This window comes from Eleutherodactylus coqui, chromosome 7 (assembly GCF_035609145.1).
Source record: "Eleutherodactylus coqui strain aEleCoq1 chromosome 7, aEleCoq1.hap1, whole genome shotgun sequence".
NCBI lineage: Eukaryota > Metazoa > Chordata > Amphibia > Anura > Eleutherodactylidae > Eleutherodactylus > Eleutherodactylus coqui.
This window is the reverse complement of record NC_089843.1, coordinates 112,448,824-112,463,655: the sequence shown is the minus strand read 5'-3', so window position 1 is coordinate 112,463,655 and position 14,832 is coordinate 112,448,824. Positions and strand designations below refer to the sequence as shown.

The following is a 14,832-nucleotide window of genomic DNA, read 5'->3' as shown; positions in this document are numbered from 1 at the left end:
GAATGTCCCCACATCATTGTCATACTTCCGTGGCCAATTGCCAGATTTATCACCAATAGAACATGTATGGGACCATCTGGGATGCCAAGTTTGACATTCTCCGTGTTCATATGATCTAGAGGTTCAGTTACAGCAAATGTGGACTGATATTCTGAAGGATACTATACAGAACCTGTATGCCCCCATACCCGCCTGTATCACATCGTACATCCAGGCTAGAGGTGACCCAGCAGGGTACTAGAACCTCCCTTTCAAGGGGTCGGTTTTCCACAATAAATTATCCTTTTGCTCTGATATGGTAATCACTTACTTATATCAACATTACAATCACACAGAAAGTTTCATTCGATTCTGACAACTCCTTCCAGAGGATGTACCTGGTGACGGGTACTCTTTAGTCTAAATCTTAAAATATATTCTGGTTGTTTGAAAAAAATGAGGAAGCACATTTTTCAGCAATCATATGACTTCTTTCTCTGACCCTGCTAAATCAAGCGGTATAGTCCTAAATCTAATCCCCTCTAAGTGGGGCCCAAATACTTGTTTGTGGAGTTAGGAACTAAAATAAATGGAATTAACCAACACAGGAGCCCTGGAACTGACAAACTGGTTTTCATCAGGATGGATTAACATTTTGGCCCTCGCAGGAATCTCTGACAATGAAATCCTGATCTCTGTTAAAATAAATTGTTTGCCCAAAGATAGTTTGGACGATTCACTAGAGAACAATAACCTTTCTTACTTTCTAGTTCAAGACAGTCTTAGAAGCTTGTAAAAAAGCATATCGCACACCAGTGCTATTGTCTCACCTTGTTATAAATAATGGAGGAGTAATAATCAATAATGTTAATACAAGGAATTAAAGTGCTCCCCCAGTTCTGAAAGACAATTGTCATGGAGAGATGTCATAGGTCTGCATGGGTGTGAGTCTGAGAGCTAGGTGCCCACCAAACAAAGGGGAAGGGACCCCCATAAGGGTTATTAGTTCAGAAAGTTAGTGATCTCCTAGTTACTACTGAAGGCCACAATGTTTGGACAAGGACAGGGAGATCCTAGTTCTAGTGTTAGGTGGGTGTACCAGCTCATAGCCCTCAGCGATGCAAAAGTCCAACATATCAGAAGACCTTCAAACTGGAGGAACACTTCAATATTTTGATTATATATGTTCTGTATCGCATGGGTGAAACCAATTCTATGTTGCAAGAGTATAGCAAAGCAGGACTCTATGCACCTTTTTGGTGTCTAAAGATGTCCATACACCTTCAACAGCTGCTGAGCGTCCCAAGCACACGAACACTAGGTTTGGCCGAACATTCATTTGTTTTTCATTGGTATAGTGAAGAAAGCTGCAGACTGACAGCTCTGGTGGTGGTTAAATCTCCAGGGGGCACAAAAGGATTGGGGGGGGGGTTGAAATTTAACATGCCTGACCCTTCTTTTCCCCGAAATCTTCTATTGTGCGACAGTAGAGTGGCCACCGTACACTTATAAGAGTCGTCTGGTTCAACAAAAATCAAAAGGTTCGGATGAATGTTGTCTAATGTGAATGGGGCATTAAAAAAACGTTAAATCCACTGAGCAATTAGGAAGAAAAAGCTAAAAGCATTCTTCATAGATGGTGGACAGCTGATGTCTTCATGACAAAGAAACATCTCACTATATAAACTCAGAAGCAAGACAAACAGAGTTTACATTCTGTGCCGAACCACCATGTCAAATATATCCTCCCTCTTTTTACAAAAGACTTAATTTGAAGTTACGCTCCATATATTTATATAGATTTAATCCGATGTGTATGACGAAATAACGAACAGGCTTTATTGCTTCGGGGATTAAAAACGTACACAAGGATGAAACAAAGCTTTCTATGGTTTCTTCATCCTCCTGAGATGACATCTTATTAATTAGGTGAGGAATAAATACAAATCTATGTACATGTTGGCTACACCCATGTGTCTAAATTGGGCAACACATGGATTGATTGATCCAGTCACTACATTCAACAAAGCCTATCATGGCTGTTCCCAAAAGTAGCTAAAAATGGACATACCTTGAGTTACCTTTGCATGGCATGACTGTTGGATGCATAAGCACCCCACAGCCATCCCAGCGACTATCGCTCCTGTGCTTTTACATAGGAGTGATAGTCTGTCAGAGAATGGAGGCGGAGCGGCCAAGATCTCTTCTGGCTGCCCGTTTCCATTTACAGTAAACAGGAGTTGTTCAAAGATTGAGCGATCACTGTTTACACTGAGCGAGAAGCCTCTTAGTAGTCGTTCCATTTCAGTGTGCTGAAATGACTAGTGACTACTGAGTGACTTCTCGTCAACAATCGCCTGTAAACACTCGTTTGAGAAATGATTTGGGCAACTTTTGGCCCGTGTAAATGTACCTTAACCTGAAGGCCACCTACAATGCCTGACAGACTACCTACAGTCATCTTCTATCCATTACCCAACATCTCTCCAGAGAGGATCCTCTCCATGTCTACCACAAATGAGAAACCACGTAGCCATCTTGTGTAATATTGTTTCCTGCGCAGACAGCTTAAAGTTGGCCATAAACATTAGACTAAGATTGTCAAAAGTGGAAAACTTTGGTGGGACTGGCCAACCATCTAACGTGTATTAGATGTTCAGCAGACATTCTTTTGGCATATGTCAGGCGGAGGGGGGGGGGGGGGGGAGGATGGGACATGTTGAATTTCTCCATGCCCGATCCTTAATTCTCAAAGGAGATACAGACATTTATCAAAATATTGAAAACACCTAGTCCATGATTTTGATAAACCTTTGTAAGACGTTTCTAGACGTGTCTTAGCTTATTCCCTCACCCTGCATGCATGTTTATGGTGAGGTCAGGAGGAATAGCTGTCAGCCAAATGAATGATGTTCAACCAAAAGTGTGTATGGCCACATTAAGGGAAACCTATTACCAAGTTCATACTGCCCAAACCACAAGCCGCATGAACCGGGGGACAGGTATGCCCATTGATGTCAAGCATGTTTTATTCTGCAGCGTTTCAGAATAAACATACTTTGAAGTTTGACTCGAAAGGAGTTCCAAGTAAAAGTAGCAGGCTGTGCCGGCATTTCCCACCCGCAGCACGTAGAATGACAGCTCTCCCTATGGGCATACATGTCCTGAGTTCATGCTGCCCATAGTCCAGGCAGCATGAACCCGGTGATAGGTTCCCTTTAAGTTAGACACAGGTGAGGTAATGTCTGAGATGTGCTCCAGTAGCGATTATTCGGCTATGTATTAATTGTGTTATCACTTCTCTTAGTCTCAAGTTGTTATTATGTAAATGTGACATTTGGTGATTTGAAAGGAACGACGTATACGCAATACCTCATTGACAATCTGGAGTATTCTACATTGCCTTGTTCCTCCTAGAAACGTATGAATAAACTGACAACTGGTAGTTAGCATTCCCCATCCAAGATGTGTATCCCTACTTATTGTCTAGTCAGTGGTAAAAGTGTCAGTGTCAGACTGTCTAGGGAAAACTGCTAACACCCAGATGTCAATTTCTTCATACATTTCTAGGAGTAAAAGAGGAACGGCACAATGTGGAGTTACAGGAAAAGAGGCTCCAGAATCGTTCCTTTATGAAGAATACAAGTATTTACTAAAGCAGACATGTCAGAAGAGCTGACACATCCTCTTAACGAACGCTTGTCTTATTAACTATTTGGATCAAACTGTTTTTATTACTTCAGCAATAAACTGTACAGTTCAGAGCAAACCTCAATACAATCTGCAACATTAACAGGACAAAGAGCCTATATGGTACATAACAAATCACATATGAAGTCTGAAAAACTATAATGTACGCAGAGGCGTAACCTGAAGCTTCTGGGCCCCAATGCAAAATCTGTAACAGGGCCCCAACTATAATGCTTTATTCATAATACTGGGCTCAATATATGGAGAGGAAATGCCTTATGGGCCCCCTAAGGCTCCTGGGCCCGGGTGCAACCGCATCCTCTGCATCCCCTATAGTTACGTCCCTGAATGTATATATAACATAGGTATTATCATCATAGAATAGTCAGCATAAACACTCATCTGAGCACTGGTATATAATTGGGGAAATTAACTAAGCCCGCCATTTCCAACGCTGGTCTTACGGTAGTATAATTTCCTCCAGCACATAATGTATGTAGTACATGGAGAGACACGCTTATTCTTCTATTGGGTACATCTCACCACCTTAATGCGCCTACACAGGTCTGATTTTGGCGTATATTTCTGACATAATTTTCACCAGGTTCTGCATAATTATACATAAATCTATCAGCTTTGCGTGGCCAGGCCCCCTCCCGACAAGCCCAGACTACTTTTCACAAAAGTGTCAAGGCTGCCGCCAGAAGTTGAAAAGTTACAATGTTTTGTGCAAATAACTCAATCGTGCAAAAAAAAAAAATTGCCTTTTTTTTTTTTTTAAACACCAGAAACTGGCGTTAAGACTTTAAAAATGTTCCTCAATACGGCCTGGCCTATTAAATATATGAAAGGGTCTCTTTCACGTTCGACAAGCATCATAAACTAACGTATGGTGCTTATAGGACAGGGAACGTGAAGTCCAGGGATGTCCTTCTTTACCCGTCTCCTTGTTGCTCTCGGCACTCCGTGCATGTGCTCACACAGTTCTCTATGCAGGTGCTACACTGTGACCGAAGAAGAGTCATGCTTATAGATGCATAGGGGTGCTAGTGAGAATGGGGAGCTTGGCAAGTATAAGAAATATACCCCCGGACTCCATGTTCCCTGTCCTAGGAGCACCATAACTTCGTTTTTGGTGCTTATAGAACGTGACAGGTTCCCTTTAAGGTGACTCACAATGTAAATGTCCACATGCAGAACACAGGACATTACCAGATCCCACTATTCACCCCCTAAATTAGTCTCTTAAAGGGATTCTTAACTAGGTTATTAAAGTTTTGACTCAAAGCTGCAGGGAGAGGCCCGTCTTCATGACCCGGAGCTCAGCTCCAAGTCAAACTTTATGAACCTGGTGACAGAATCCCTTTAAAGTCATTCTATGCTGTTCCAGATAATATTGAATTATTTTTTTTAGTAAAAATGATTAATTGGGCCATAAAATAAGCCTGGCATGGGATTGAAGGTTTTATGCCTCATGTATAATTCATCCGTCTCACATACTGCATCAAAATGGAAATCTCTTTCCCATCAAGAGGCGAAATCTAGTTTTTCCCACAGAGGACCTGCGTATAGTACTTTTCATATAAGGTGATTTTAAGCCACGTTAGAGGGTAGTTAGTATGTAGATGCCCATGTTCAGGAAGGCAACTCCATAAAAGATAATAGCGTTGGCATATTTGTGACTCGGAGCAGGAAAGTCCAACTCTCCGCACACGCACTGGTTCAGATATGGTGCCAATAGAAGGGATGGGGGCAGGGTACACAAAGGCTCAGCTTCCACTTAATGACTAGATAAATGCATTTTGCTGTCTGTTTCTATGGTAACCAGTGGAAGGAACCAGGATTCCTATTGCCAGCCCTTCCTGTGTGGAAGAAAAAGACTCCGCTAACTCCTAATACATACAAAAACCTGGAGGAGAGCAGAAACTGACAGCTGGGTACTAGAGCCACCGAGAAGGGGCACGCTGATACATACCACAGCAGAACTGGCCTGCTGCGTAATAGCAGGAGGGCACGTACTTAATACTTGGCACACAGCTGGCGGCAGAGTATCACTTCGGGGAATTACTGCAGGTGCTGGTTAAACACTGGCATGTTATAAGAGACGTGCAGGGAGATACAGCAGAATAGATCATGACCGACATCACAACACCTGGTTATTTTATACATATGCAGGAGTGATACAAAAGTATCAGAAATAATTCGATACACTTGCGACTCTAGAGGCACAACAAGCACATTAGAATTCACATGCGATGAAAGTTAACTATGTGAAGGATGTCTGCAGAAGAAGCGCCGCTGCCTCAGTAGGTCGTACCCTCCGCATATTCTCAGGCTCGGTTCACATAAGGTGGGGATGACGCAGTGCTTGCTTTGGGGATCGCAGATATAAAAGCGGTAGATGAACTGACTCCACTTTTGGTTCCAATCCAAGACAAAATGTGAAAGTTAAATGTGACACCAATTCCCTTCCTTCTTTAAAAGTGGGTCTTGCGGTTCTCATAAACTATAAGGACTCCTCCGAGTTCCACATTCATCCATATCTGCAGAAGATGCACCCTAGGGAGGTCTAATAATAACCGGCGGGCGCACGCCAGAGAACCTCGTTACCTACTGTCACAATGTCATGCCTATAAGTCAATTCATAGAAGCCTTAGTATTAATCCTACATATGAAGAGCCTATAGCGTGACAGCAGATCCACAAGCGGGTGCAGTGATGTCACCACCCGGAGTGTTTACAGGGAACACAGCACTACTCCTAAGTGCTGAACAGAAAGCAAAATCAGTGCCAGGCACTGGCACACGTAATAAGTGCAGAGGGCAGAAGTCACACCACAAGTCATCTAGGTTACAAGCAGGACAGGAAACTTGTGCCCGATATGCACAGTGCAGTGTATGATAAATATAACGCAGTGTATCGCTATGAAGAGTGCAGCTGGTGTGTGATAAATACAACACAGTGTACGTATCCTGCAGTAGAATATATACAGCCTGAATGCTAGGAACTTCCCTGTAGTTTAATACATATGCCGTATAACAGATATTCCATACAGTAAGTAACAGTTCAGAGCTATCGGCTCCTCAATAGGATATACAGTTTATACACCATGCAGTGTGTGTGCTCAGCATAAAAAGTATAATAGTGTAGAATACATCATAGCATATACAGTACAATGTATTAGTGTAGAATACTGTATAACATAACATATACAGTGAGTTAGGGTAGAATCTGGTATAACATATACAATTTAATAGTGCAGAATTCAGTATATACATAACATATACAGTGTATTAATGTAACATACACAGTCTGATGTAACATATGAGACCAGCATTAGAGCACATGCATCTTGCATAGTGATATATATATATATATATAGTATAATACAATATTGTGTATTTTGGCCTATGCAATATAATCTAAGGCAGTATGTACTTTTTTCTTTGCACTTATATAATATATACTTGTACAGTGTGTATTTTGCACATTGTCATAATATGCGGAGTTCTGTGTAATAAAGCCATGTGTGCAGTGTAGTGTATTACATGGTGTGTAGTATGTGTAGTGTATTACATGCAAAGTATGTGCAGTGTAGTGTATTACATAATACATAGTATGTACAGTGTAGTACATGGTGTGTAATATGTGCAGTGCAGTATATTACATGGTGTGTAATATGTGCAGTGCAGTATATTACATGGTGTGTAATATGTGCAGTGTATTAGTGTGTGGTATGTACTGTGTATTACATAGTGTGTAGTATATTACATGGTATGTAATATGTATAGTGTAGTGTATTACACAATGCATACTATGTACAATGTAGTGTATTACTCAATGCATAGTATGTGCAGTGTATTACATGGTGTAATATGTGCAGTGCGTTACAAAGTAGTGTAATTGTGCAGAGTATCACATGGTGTGTAATATGTGCAGTGCAGTGTGTTACATGCTGCATAGTATGTACAGTGTTACATGATGTGTAGTACGTGCACTGTATCACATGGTGTGTAATATGTGCAGTGCAGTGTGTTACATGATGTGTAGTATGTGCACTGTATCACATGGTGTGTAATATGTGCAGTGCAGTGTGTTACATGATGTGTAGTATGTGCACTGTATCACATGGTGTGTAATATGTGCAGTGCAGTGTGTTACATGATGTGTAGTATGTGCACTGTATCACATGGTGTGTAATATGTGCAGTGTGTTACATGATGTGTAGTACTGCAGTGTATCACATGGTGTGTAATATGTGCAGTGTGTTACATGCTGCATACTACGTGCAGTGTATTACATGCCCAGTGTCACATAGTATATGGCATCCACGTCAGTACTGCCCATGTGTCCCAGCCTGTGCGGTAAGTACGAGTCGCCCAACTCCCCGTCCTGCCCAGCACTGACCTGCGCAGGAAGAGCCCGCAGTCCGGGACATGGGCAGTGCCCTCAGCCCCTCATGGAGATCCCGGCACGGTGCGCTCCCCTTTGTCCCTGCGGCAGTGTCTGTAGCACCGTCTGCTGTCTGTGTGCGGGTCCTTCTCTCCCGGAGCCTCTGCACCTCCTCCTGCCACCCGCCAGCAGGCACGTCACCGCCCGGGAGGCGGGGCAGCAGGGCGGGGAGTGATTGGCAGGACGGAGGAGGGTGAGAGGGCTCGTTCATTCATAGATAGCGGTGGTAGTGGAGACGGGGCTCCGTGCGCACTGCACTGCTAGTGGGGAGCCATGGGGCCTCTGTCACGTGCGGATGAACTAGGAGAACGACTGTGGAGCCGCAATGTAGCGAGTGGTTAACCCCGGGGAGAGGGGCGATCATAGGAGCAGTCTTATGGGGTCACAGTGGAGGTGGCTCGTCCTTGTACCTTGGCCAGCATTCCCACAGCGCCGCCCGCATCTCCTAGTCCGCATCCAGACCCGCGCATTTACCTCCATATTTGGTCCGTGTTTTGGGGACCGTAAGGGCTTTTACCCACTAGCGTTTGTTAATGCTGCGATATCGGTGCGTTTTTTTACTGCAAATGTCAATGGGACTTTCTAATGTTAAAATCGCATCGCACAAAAATCGCAGAAGCGCAAATTTGCAATTTTCGATTTTAACATTAGAAAATCCCATTGACATTTGCAGTAAAAAAAAAACCGCAGCAATATCGCAGGGTTAGGGCTTATTCAGACTACTGTATATAGGCTGGGTTTTCACGCCCGACCAATATACAGTGTCCCTCTCTGCAGGGGGTGGAGGCTGGAAGGGCCGGAAGCAGTGCACTGAGCTCCCGCCTCCTCTCCGCCCCTCGCCACTATTTGCAATGGAAGGGGCGGGACAGGGGTGGTGCAAAATTTCGGAACTTCGGATGACTTGCATTATAAGCCCTACCCTGAAAATCATCCCTAGCTGTTAAAAGAAGTTAAAAAAAAATGAACTCACCTAGAAGCACTGTCCGGCTTTTCTCTCCATCCCTGTCAGTCTTCAGTCTGGCTCTTCTCCCTGTCCCGTCAGCCTTCATCTATCTTCTGCTGGCTGGGGATTGAAAAATCCCTGCCTCCAGAAAGCGCTGCCTCTGATTGGCTGAGCTCTGTGTCCAATCACAGGCAGTACTCAGCCGTTCATTGAACTCCATGAACAGCTGAGCACTGCCTCTAACGGCGATATCGCGATCACCCATGTGAAAGTGGCCTTAGAGGATATGACAGGGAGCAGGGTGATGTATTTTTCTCCTGCGATCCAACATTGTCCCCCTCTGAAGTTGGCATGCGTCACGAAAATCTGACTCTTTTCAGAGTCCTGTGGCCGTGCTGTCCTATACAAATCTATGGAAGAGTGCAGATTGTCATGCTGCACAACTACTTCGGAAGGGGACACCATTGGATCACCCGCTCCCTGCCACATCTAACAGCACCAGGTTCCCCTTAACAACCTATATCCCATTATATGTGCTATGAAGTATTTTGTTTGTGTTTATGATGATTTTATATGCCAGTAATATAAACAATACATATGATAAATAGTTATTTACAAACAGTCAGAGAATAACACAAATCAGAGGACTCCCTTTTACTTACTATTTAATGAATGATCACAATTAATTTTCACCTAGAATAAACAATATTTCCAGCGTCTGCAGCGGTCAATGAGCGTTCAGAATCGTTCAGATCACACCGACAACCGCTACTGTAAACGAGTCTGTAGGGATCAATATTCTCTGCGTGTAAACTTTGATAAATAATAGTGGTTTCTGCAAGATGAAAGGTTCAGGCAGAACCTGGACGGTAATGAATTGGAAGTTAATGTGATGGTGAGATAAGGGAGTGTAATGACAGAATACAGCAGAACAGGAAATTGGAAACTGGGTGATGTGCTATTAGCATTATATTAGGAGCCCGCCTCTCCCCTCTGTCTCTTGCCACATCGCCGGCTATTGTGTGCCGGCCAGTAGTCAGTGCAGACACATGATAAATTTGTATGAGGTATCTGAAGCAGCAATCTGTCTCCCCAGCAGCGCCTCTGGCAGAAATGAGTTACATCACTATTAGCCAGTGACCTTCCACACAGCCTCCAGGGAAAAGACACTAAATAAGGGGCCCCTGCGCCCTCCCCCTCTCTCCACTAGCCCAGAGCAAATGAAGAAAGATTGTATCTGAGATAGCACTTGTGTCCGCATCTACAAAGGTAAATTCTAGGTCTAGATTAGAAAAATCAAGGCATGTTCTTATGTTACTCTGTGTTACGGTGACCACCTTTATCATAGCTGTGAACAGAACATCAACAATGAGTAAAGAAGCATAGTGTGAAGAATATCACAACTCTTCATCTACTCCTTCTACATATAGTCTCCTAAAACTGGTCATACTGGTCAAAACTGGTTTGTTACGTGTCCGCAGGTCTAGCAAGTTTTCATAGAACCCACTGACAATTGAAGATATGGATAGAACCCATCTGTCCCCCCAAAACTACCTCAAGGGAAACAAAGATGAGACAGGTTGGAACGTAACCCGTCTTTTGCTTCATTGGGGGAGGAGTATGGCCATCTTTCTCCCCCATATTGAAATAATACTTTGTGTGTCTAGCAGTTGTATTATGTGCACAACATACTAATGCCAACCAAGCATCCTTGTACATGGGATGATAAATCGTTCATATTTTCCGAATCATTAAGAATCTGAATGATTAGCGTTCAGTCAAAATGCATGCACGACCAAGGGCATAACTATAGTGGGTGCAGGGGATGCGGTTGCACCCGGGCCCAGGAGGTTTAGGGGGCCCATAAGGCCTCTTCTCCATGTAGGGAGCCCAGTACTATGAATAAAGCATTATAATTAGGGGCCCTGCTACACATTTTGCATTGGGGCCCAGAAGCTTCAAGGTACGCCACTGTGCACGACTGAACAACAAATGATAAATTCGTTCATTAATAATTTTTTGCATGCATCAAAACTGAATGACGGATCAGCCCGTGTAAACAGGCAGTTCGTCTATGAATGACTGCCTGTTTACTGTGGATGGAGGTGGGCAGGCCGGAACGATCCCCACCATTCTCTGCCTCCAATTACTAGTCCCATGTAAAAGCACCCTAAAGCTAAAGCTGGCCTTACACTTTACATAGTTGTCAGCTGTACAGCCGATTGGCCAACAGCTATTCCTGGAACCCCCCTATACACATGCATGCTCAGATCGGGTAACAATCAGGACAACACCATGCAATAAAGGTGCACAACATGTGGCCCACAATGCCCTTCTGTGTGGCACAAATCATTGGATACAGAAATAGCTATGCGTGGCTGCTCCCACGTAGTTTTCATGTCAGGGCGAAAAGGAGTGGCACATAGCAGGACAACAGGAGCAGACAAGTTCTGAGGGTGCAACGTGTAGCCATGTCTGGGTCCCCTATGTATTAGGAGAATCAAATCTCTTAACCCGTTTGGCACTCCAGAAATGAGTATATGACTTAGGGGCATCATACATGCAGGCAGCTCTGTCCATTGTAGTTTATGGGTCTTATGAAATACCAGGCAGGCTGTTACCTCAACATCCATCATCTACAATGGAGAGAGACCCCAATTCTCCAATAGGTGGGAATCCTGGAAGTGGAACTTACATTAATGTATTATGGCATACTCTTAGCTTATACCATAAATGTCTCAGATGGGAATACCCGTGCGGCCCTTGGAAGTGGATCAGTATGGCAATGTGGCCCTCAGACCAGAAAAAATTGTGCACCTCTGCCATACACAGCAGATGGTCGTCGAGATGCACTGAAATCTTCATGTTCAGCTGATATTCATCTGCTGTATATAGCCATCTTAACTAATACCTATTCTCCGTGAGGCACTTCCCTGTGTTCAGACCTCTCACAGCTCTGTGGCCTAATCACAAAAAGTTTCCAATGTTTTGGAAAGATTGTCTAAAGTGAATGTCCAGTCTTGAATACCATTTTGTTCTATTTTCAAGCTGGTTAATAATTATTTTCTTCTTAAAACAACTCAAAATCCCCTAAATAGATGTCGGAGGGGAGACAGGTCATACGCGCTGAATTTCAATGCCCACTCCTTTTGTCCACCTCTCAGAGATAAGCCGCCAGCAGATGTGTCTGGCAAGCATTTTTCTCTACTCTTCCCATGTAAAACACATAAACACTGGACCAAAGCAGCTGTTCATGTGTATGGGGAAGTCGGGAGAAATATCTGGCTGAGCTTCCAGCTATCGAACTGTTGCACATTGGGAGGCCATGCCCCTTTTACAAAGGTTACTAACTTTTTTGGAAAGTAGTGAGGGTGATGTAAAACCAAGAAAGTTGAAAAGTTTTGTGCAAAAACAGGTGTTCAGCAAAAAAATTTAACTTGTTTATGCTAGAAAACTGACAGAAGTTCCTTGATAAATGCCCACCAAACCTAAAAAATATCATTTTGGCTGCTTGCAGAAGCCACTAGGAGGAGGTTATTACACACTACTAAAGGTACATTCTTGCAGAAAAATCCCATGTGTATTTAGTAAAGAATTCGCAAATGAAATCCAAGGCTGACACATTCAATAGGACTAATCCATGTGTGGATATCCAAAGCTGTTTTAGCGCAAAACCCTCTCAGTAACTGTGCCAGTACGTCACATGCCAATTATTATGGAATGGCGCAGATTCCCACAGGAAGCAGTGAGGCACAAAGAAAATGTAGATTTCATGTAGATTTCAGCATGGAATCTGCATCGGAATTCATGTGAAATTTAAGCCCTGTGAACATACCCTTAAGTTGTCACTAACTAGCAAAAGTGCAAATCCCTTTACTTACCAAAAATGATGTTTTTGTGCTGAAAAATCCCTCCTAACGCCGGTTACTAGGGTTCTGCCTTCCTCCTAACGCCAGTTACTAGGGTTCTGCCTTCCTCCTAACGCCGGTTACTAGGGTTCTGCCTTCCTCCTAACTTGATGTCCACAGACTGTTTTCTGTGATGATGTTATCTTTGTCATTGGAAAAAGTAGGACTTCAGAATAGTAAGGCCATTCTCACCCAGCCATCCTTTACAGCGTTTAGTGCAGCGTTTTTACTAATGTCTGTATGAGGAAGGAGGGAGATGAGTCATCTTCTCCATTGAAGTCTGTGAGAGCAGAGGGGAGCAGCAGGGACTCACATAGACTATGTTGTCAGAACTAGTGGTGAGTTATTTGCTGTATATTTACATCTCTATTCAGCTCAGTACTGCCGTACACTGTCCTTCATGATGATGTTATGCTATCTGTGTGTTTTATAGTCAGTTGGACTGAAAAATCTGTCTGAAAATTGGAAGCAAAAATAGTTTGTGGCTTTAGCTAGCAGAATATGCAGTTCTCTGTGCACAGTTTATAGAACACAGCACAGCAACCAGGTTCCTACCAACAATTCTAAGAGAACTGAGAATAAGATATAAAGCCTACTGGTGATAAATGCCGGATACAAGTCATATAATGGCCAGTGTGAGCGATTAGCGTTTAGGATCGGTAGCAACCTGGGCATAAGCAGTCAGAGACAGTGACACAAAGGATAAAGTCTTTAGTCCAGGCTTTGCCTGGGTTTATTTACAAGCAAACAAAAGCAAAATACAGGCCTTAACATCAGGCAAACATAACGTAAATCCTGCTCGTCTGAGCACTTACTATACATGGAGCGTCCCTGTCTACACACTGGTAACACAAATGGCTCCTGCACACAGCCAGCCAGGACTCTCAGACCTGCAGAGGTCTCAGCTCTCTCTCTGACCCTGTAGGCCCAGGCTTTATAAGGCCTGGTACCAGCCTCACCTGGTACGTGGGAGTGACCATCCCACCCTTCACTTTGGTCACTCCAGGAAAAGCCGGCCCGGATTATGCGGCTTGGAGCCACTTACTTACTACAACGTGTTAGTAGCTTAATGCTACTAACACTATACTGCCGGCTTCCTCCACCGAGCCCAGGCTGCTCGGTGGCACGTATCTGCCCAAGCGCTCCCCAAAGCAGCATAGGAGAGCATCCTGGGCGAAATATACCTGCCCTCCAGCACCTTGCCGGTCACCGTCTCACATACCCTCCCCCTCTGTTCGAGCCTGTGGGGTCGGACACCTTTCGCCGTCATGCAATGCGTCCTTGATAAGGCATCGGCATTGCCCTGTAGCTTTCCGGCCCTGTGCTCTACCGAAAAACTAAAATTTTGAAGGGTCAGGAACCACCTAGTGACTCTGGCATTTCTTTCTTTTGCCTGTGACATCCAGGTTAAGGGGGAGTGGTCTGTGATCAGCCTGAAGTGTCGATCTAGCAGGTAGTATTTTAGGGATTCCAGGGCCCACTTGATGGCTAGGCACTCCCGCTCAACGATACTATAATTTTTTTCCGGTGGCGTGAGCTTCCTGCTCAGATATATCACGGGATGTTCCTCTCCCTCTACTTCCTGGGACAGAACTGCTCCCAGTCCCACATCGGACGCGTCTGTTTGGACAATAAATTCTCTTTTAAAATTGGGTGTGACTAACACTGGACGTCTACAGAGGGCCCGTTTTAACTCTTGGAACGCCTTTTCTGCGTCAGGGTTCCACTTGACCATGACTGACTTACTGTTCTTGGTCAAGTCTGTTAGGGGCGCTGCTATGCTAGCAAAGTTTTGCACGAACCGCCTATAGTACCCTACAATGCCTAAAAAGGCTCTCACCTGATTTTTAGTTGTGGGTTG

At 44.0% G+C, this 14,832-nt stretch overlaps 1 protein-coding gene across 2 annotated transcripts in view; it reads right to left on the bottom strand.

The window, feature by feature from the left end:
• The window catches only part of SH3RF1 (SH3 domain containing ring finger 1), a 158,803-nt gene extending 150,566 nt beyond the window's left edge, over positions 1-8,237 (bottom strand). For both annotated transcript variants that reach the window (XM_066573544.1, XM_066573545.1), the window contains exon 1: positions 8,076-8,237. The gene's annotated coding sequence lies outside the window, so the exon portion shown is untranslated. The remainder of the gene's footprint in view (positions 1-8,075) is intronic.
• Positions 8,238-14,832: the final 6,595 nt, after the last annotated feature.